We start from the raw sequence: 6000 nt of genomic DNA, 5'->3' as shown, positions 1-6000 counted from the left end.
TTAGGTTTACCAAAATCAACTGTTTGGAACATCATTAAGAAGAAAGAGAGCACAGGTGAGCTTACTAATCGCAAAGGGACAGGCAGGCCAAGGAAGACCTCCACAGCTGATGACAGAAGAATTCTCGCTATAATAAAGAAAAATCCCCAGTGGATTTGTCAATGACCGCTGTCCGCAGAAGACTTCATGAACAGAAATACAGAGGCTACACTGTAAGATGCAAACCACTGGTTAGCCGCAAAAATAGGATGGCAAGGTTACAGTTTGCCAAGAAGTACTTAAAAGAGCAACCACAGTTCTGGAAAAAGGTCTTGTTGACAGATGAGATGAATATTAACTTATATCAGAGTGATGGCAAGAGCAAAGTATGGAGGAGAGTAGGAACTGCCCAAGATCCAAAGCATACCACCTCATCTGTGAAACACGGTGGTGGGGGTGTTATGGCCTGGGCATGTATGGCTACTGAAGGTATTGGCTCACTTATCTTCATTGATGATTGTTTTGATATCTGTCTACTTGTAAAATAAGTAAACTAGCACATAATAGACGGAGAAAGATGGCTCCACACACACTCGTATTGTAATCAAAAACAGGAATGATTTATTTCCCAGTCAAAGGTCACTGACTGATTTACTGAGCATGTGCGAGAATGAGCACAGCTCATGTGCATAAATTACAGGGATATTGTCACAATGATACAACTGCTGACGGTCGTAGCATGATGAATTCTGAAGTGCATAGACACATCCTATCTGCTCAAGTTCAAATGAATGCCTCAAAACTCATTGGCCGGCGGTTCATTCTAAAGCAAGACAATGATCCCAAACATACTGCTAAAGCAATAAAGGAGTTTTTCAAAGATAAAAAATGGTCAATTCTTGAGTGGCCAAGTGACCCGATCTGAATCCAATTGAGCATGCCTTTAAAATGCTGAAGAGAAAACTGAAGGGGACTAGCCCCCAAACAAGCATAAGCTAAAGATGGCTGCAATACAGGCCTGGCAGAGCATCACCAGAGAAAACACCCAGCAACTGGTGATGTCCATGAATCACAGACTTCAAGTAGTCATTGCATGCAAAGGATATGCAACTAAATACTAAACATGACTACTTTCATTTACATGACATTGCTGTGTCCCAAACATTATGGTGCCCTGAAATTAGGGGACTGTGTATAAACACTGCTGTCATTTCTACATGGTGAAACCAAGATGTATAAAAATGTCCTTTATTAAAATCTGACAATGTGCACATTGCACAACATATGATTTTTTTTCTATTAGAAATCTCAAATTGTGGAGTACAGAGGCAAATAAATAAATGATAGGTCTTTGTCTCAAACATTATGGAGGGCACTGTACATAGTTCCTTGAAGGTGGCATCACAGGTAGACGGGGTGATCAAAAATGCTTATGGCATATTGGCCTTCATCAGTCAGAGTATTGTATAGAAGTTGGGAGATCATGCTGCAGTTGTATAAGATGTTGGTGAGGCCACATTTAAAGTACTGTGTTCAGTTCTTGACACCATGTTATAGGAATGATGTTGTCAAGTTGGAAACGGTGCCTAGAAAATTTACAAGAATGTTGCCAGGACTCGAGGGTGTGACCTATAGGGAGACGTTGAGCATGCTGGGACTATTCCCTAGAGCAGGGTGATGAGGAGTGATCTTGTAGGGATACATTTTTCACACAATGGTTGATGGGAGTATGGAAAGAGCTGCCAGAGCAGGTGGTTGAGGCAGGGACTATCGCACTGTTTAAGAAGCAACTAGACAGGTACATGGATAGGACAGGTTTAGAGGGGTATGGGCCAAACACAGGCCAGTGGGACTAGTGTAGATGGGACATGTTGGTTGGTGTGAGCAAGTTGGGCCGAAGGACCTGTTTCCACACTGTATAACTCTATGACCCAAACTTACAAAAATGAAACACTGGGTCTTCCAAAACATCTAAGTATTATTTCAGTAAATAGAGCTCTATTAATTTTTAAGAACAAAATGCAAAACAACTTGGCTGTTCACTCCCTCCACAGATGCTGCCTGAGTTGCAGATGTCCTCCCTCCAGCACTTTGTTTTTTGATCAAGGTTCTAGCTTATGCAGTCTCATGTGTATGCAAAACATCTTGCAATTATGGAACAACCTTAACAAAGTAAAATGACCCAAGGCACTTTGCAGAAGTGAATATCCACTGTTTAATACTGAGTAGATTTTTTTTGACAGACAATTAAAAGTTCGATCATAGTCATAGGTTTTAAAGAACAATCTAAAGAATGAGAATGAAGTAGAAGGATGTCTGAGGGAATTCCAGAGTTCAGAACCTTGGCAGCTGAAGGCAGAGTTCCCAAATTTTGAGTAATCAATGATGTAGCAGCCAGAATTTGAAAAAAAACCGAGATCTTGGATGTTCATTTGGTTGAATAAGGACAGAAACCGGTCAAAAAATGTTACCACCACAAAAACAACAAACACTGGCTAAGTTATAACTGGTTCAATGCAGTACTGGTTTCTGAGAAAGGTGGAGTGAATTTTCAGAGCCCAAAGCTCCACTCATGCTGTTCTCTTAAAACAAGCTTCAAGAACATCAACGTGCACAGGCATTAATTAGTATCAACGACCCTCACATGCTCATTATATCTGGAATTACTAATGCCAAGCAAATCTATACACTTCTTCCCTGTTAATAATGCAGATCACATTCCTAAATTAGTTTATAATATGACCAAACTGTGAGTATTAAAATAGTGTGAGATTTATGGTCACAAAGACTGCAAACCCCTTTCGACAAGTGTTTATTTTTAAGAGCAACATTAATCAAGAAAGATGATTTGCCTGATACTGAGGTAGACTGGTCTATGAAAAGCAGGATTGCCAGCAATATATTTTCTCCTGATTTTAAACAAGGAATGTATCATTATCAGTTAACATTCCACTATAGATGGGATATTCTTAGCAGCAGGGAGCCTTTGTACACTGGTTTTGCTCAACTTTGAAGGGATTGTCAGCTACTCAGCCTAGACTGCTCTGTGTTCTATGTATAGGAAAGGACTGCAGTCTACCTGTGTTCTATGTACTCAGGGTACACATCAATAAAGCTGTGCTGTGTGTGTGGAGCACTATGAACAGGTGCATGACCCCAAGAATACGTATCCACTTCAATGCAAACTTATGCAAATTGCACAAGTATTAAAATGATGTGATGCAAAAAACAAACTGCTGGAAGAAACATAGAAAATAGGTGCAGGAGAAGGCCATTTGGCCCTTCGAGCCAGCACCAATGGTCAACAGATCAAGCAGCATCTGCGGGGGGGAAAGGAATTATCAATGTTTCGCGTAGAAACCCTGCTCCAGGACTGAGACTGGAGAAGGAAGATAGCGGTATAGAGTCAAATCAAGTCACATTTATTTATATAGCACATTTAAAAAACAACTCTCGTTGGCCAAAGTGCTTTACATTTGTTATAAGAATAGTATAAACAAACAAACTACATACATATATACATATAGCCCTCGCTCAGTGGACGTCAGGAAAGGCTTGGGAGTATAGATAAGATTTTAGTCTTGACAAAGGAGTCGATGGAGGGGGCAGTTCTGATGGGAAGGGGGATGCTGTTCCACAGTCTAGGAGCTGCAACCGCAAAGGCGCGGTCGTCCGTAAGCTTATGCCTAGACCGCGGGTTATTCAGCAGCCCCAAGTCGGCCGATCTGAGGGACCCTGCATCGCCCCAATTTCCCCCTCTTCAATGTGAATGATCTGTCCTCAACAGAGGCTTTAACCATTGTACCTCTATGCCCACACCTTATGGAGCTCCATATTGTTGAGCACTTCTTCCTTCACCTTAAGCCTCTTCTTCTTAGACAAATAGTCCTCGCCCCCAGTCCCTTTTCCCGTCACCAACACTTGTGCTCCTCAACTCCCTCTGCCAGCCATCTTCTCTCTCTCGACCTTTTCATCTCCAACTGCTGCTGTGACATTGACTGCCTTGACTTCTCCACTCCCCTGACCCATTCCAATCTCACCCTCCGAATGTGCAGCCCTCTGCTCATTAAGTACCAATCCCAATATTGTCATCAAACCTACAGACAAGGGAGATGCCGTTGTAGTCTAGCAGACTGACTACTATTGTGCTGAGACCAGATGTTAGCTTTTAGACACGTCCCCATACCTACCGCATGACCACTGATCAACACGGGGCCACCGCATCGCATGCCAACACAGATCTTATCACGTCTGGCGATCACCCCTCTGCACCCTCCAATTTTATAGTTCCCCAACTCCACACGGCCTGCTTCTATCTCCTTCACAACATCCACAAAAAGGACTTCCCTGGTAGACCCATTGATTCTGCCTGTTCCTGTACTACCAAATTAATCTCCAAATACCTTCCTGTTGTCTGACCGATAAGTTCCACCAGCAGTTTGTGTCTTGCTCATTATTCTAACATCTGCAGTTCCTTAGGACTCCTCCGTGATTCTATCTTGCCTGCCATTGTCCAGTCCCTTCCAACTTCCATCTGAGACATTTCACACGCTTTTCACCACTTCGATAACTTGCATTCCTAGGCACCCATTGCCTCATCTTTACCATGGACGTCCATTTCCTCGCCTAATGGAAATGCCCCAGCTATGCCTGTCTTTTTGTTGGTTACGTCGAACACTCCTCCTTACAAATACACCCCAACACCATTCCCATACTCTTTCCCTGCTACATCAATGAATGCATTGGGGCTGCTTCCTGTACCCATGCAGAGTTCATTAATTTCATCAGCTTTACTATTAACTTCCACCCTGTCCATTCACTTGGACTACTTCTGACAAGTCTCTCCCCTTCCTCGATTCTCTCTATTCCATCACAGGGGACAGACTGTTGATTGATATCAGTCCAAAGAAGGGTCCAAACTCAAAATGCTACCTGTCCATTTTCTCCACAGAATTTGCCTGACCTGCTGAGTTCCTCCAGCACTTTGTTGTTTTGTTGCTGATGGAGACAGGTGGGGGATAAAGATGGAGATAGAAGTTGGAGATAAATGGTCAGTACGAACACTAAGACTGTCACCGCTGGTATCTTATGAGTAAGGAAAGTGATAATGGGAAACTTTTAAGGGAGAAATGAAGGACATGTGGATGGAACCAGGTGGAGGAGGTATTCAGGTGGATGAAGAGCATGAGTGGTAGATGGATGGAACCAGGAGGGGGGAAAGCTATAAAAATGGATGATGGAGGGCTGAATGGGGATTACAGGTAAAGGGACAAAATTGGAAAGACTAGAGATAAATCGGGAGGGGAACAAAGGCAGAATGGGTTACCTGAAGTTGGAAAATTAATTGTTTGAAAATTCAAACATAAAATGGCCTGGTACATGTGTAAATAAACTGGAACGAGATTTACATACACCTCACTGATTCTCCATGCATCTTTTGCTCCAATGTAAAACCATTTATTTTTTTTGGCTTTATTACACATTAACTCCTGCCTCTGAGTCAGAGCTGTGAGTTCAAGTCCCAAATTCTGAGACAGAAACATGGTACGGCACCAGAAGAGAGTTACACTGTCAGAGGTCCCACCTTTCGTTCATCATTACCCCAGTGCTATCTGCTCATTCCTGGCACATTTTCTGACAATGTCATGGTTTAATCATTTCCTTCCTTGTTTTCAAATGCATCCAAAGTATTGACCTATCCCTGCATCAGAGGTCATTGAGAGGGTGCTGAAAAATGCCCCTCCTGAGGTGGAAGATAGTCATAGATTGATACAGTGTGGAAACAGGCCCCAACAGCCCAACAAGCCCACACTCCCTATAGCTCAGACCCTCTCGTCCTGGCAACATCCTCGTAAATCTTCTCTGAACCCTTTCAAGATGGGTGGGGAGCCGAGGCAGAGCTTCCTATGGTCACCCCATCCGGCTCTGCTGGAGACATTGTTTTCTCGTTCAGGCGACTCTCCACCAGGATTCCTACAAACCATATGTTGGCATGCAAAGTGGATGTAAAATGTAGTCTTA

Source organism: Amblyraja radiata, chromosome 7 (genome assembly GCF_010909765.2).
Source record: "Amblyraja radiata isolate CabotCenter1 chromosome 7, sAmbRad1.1.pri, whole genome shotgun sequence".
Classification (NCBI taxonomy): Eukaryota; Metazoa; Chordata; class Chondrichthyes; order Rajiformes; family Rajidae; genus Amblyraja; species Amblyraja radiata.
This window is presented reverse-complemented; position numbering follows the sequence as displayed.